Source organism: Vanacampus margaritifer, chromosome 11, assembly GCF_051991255.1.
Source record: "Vanacampus margaritifer isolate UIUO_Vmar chromosome 11, RoL_Vmar_1.0, whole genome shotgun sequence".
Lineage (NCBI taxonomy): Eukaryota > Metazoa > Chordata > Actinopteri > Syngnathiformes > Syngnathidae > Vanacampus > Vanacampus margaritifer.
Genome location: NC_135442.1, coordinates 2,748,324 through 2,749,679, shown reverse-complemented (window position 1 = coordinate 2,749,679; position 1,356 = coordinate 2,748,324).

The window sequence follows — 1,356 nt, the reverse complement described above, 5'->3', positions numbered from 1 at the left end:
TATCTCCCGACTGGTTTTGCATCCTTGAAGCACTTGAGCAAAATGTTGTTTCCTCAACTTTCATCTGAGCGAGACGTAAAGCAGCTGCTGCCACGCAGCGAAACGCCACTTGAAGGACTTTTTTTCAAGCAGATCCTGACCCGCAGGTCAAAGATTGAAGTGCCGGCCCACCTGCTCTCACCCTGGCGCACAACAGGTGGACTGGAAAGCAGAAGTGAGCTGCTCTCAGTCGAAGCCTGAAAGGTTGAAGTCATTCCGAATATCCCCCAAAAAGCAGATTTTTGGCCTTTTGCTTCTCCACAATGCGTCAGCTCGCTAATGAGCGATTAGCGACTCCCTTTCAACGCATTTGCTTGCCAGTAAAGCAGTTCCGCTGATCCTTTTTAAGCCTTTAACTTGACCTGGACTTGGGTCTCCGAGGGTCTCCGGCAGGACCCCTGGCAGTCTAAAAGTAAACCGGGGCGGAGTGTGTAAATCTGCCAAGCGAACCTTTGCGGGGTGCGTTTGCCGCAGAATGAAATACTACTAAAATGGCATGATACTAAATAAAAAATAATAATAAAAAAAAAAACACAATGGGCGCTGAAATGGCATGATACAAAATAATTATTTAAAATAAAATAAAAAAACACACAATGGCCGCTGAAATAACATGATACTAAACGATTCTTAATTTTTTAAAAATCTTTAATTACTGAAAAATTCCTTGATTGATTACTGATAAGTAGCAAAGCAGCCCCAGAATATTAACAGACTCTCCCTTTGCCATGTTTAACATTTTATTTAATTTTGAACTTTTGACAGTGATTGCCATTGCATTTTGGATCTGCCAATATCTGTTGTAACCAGGAAATTAAAATGGCATAAAAGATGTATTAAATATAAAATGTGTTTTTGATTGTAGTTTGATTGAATTGTGGTTTACTCTACGTTTCATTCAGTTTTTTGTCTGTATAACAGTAAACGTATACAAGTAATTATTTTAGCATTAAAAATATTCTTGGACTTGAATAACTTTCTACTTGTAAGCATGTTATGAGTTTGGTGATAACCGATAATTCGGTACATTCTATAATTCAGTCTTCATGTTGGACTACTTTACAAGCTCTTTTGGTCACCGTCAAGTGGAACAATGTGAACGTTGAACTATACAAATAAGCCCAAAATGAGCGACAAGCTTTTGCGGCGGCTTCTCGGAGGTCTCTAGATGGCACCACTGTCCTCCTTTCCCATTTTTCACTTGATCACTTGACACGCTTCCTTTCCTCCCTTTTGTTTTCTTGCCGTCGCCGTCTCAACAAACGTCATCACTCATGTTTCGAGGACTCGGCATGTGTCTTCAAGAGGCACAAAAGT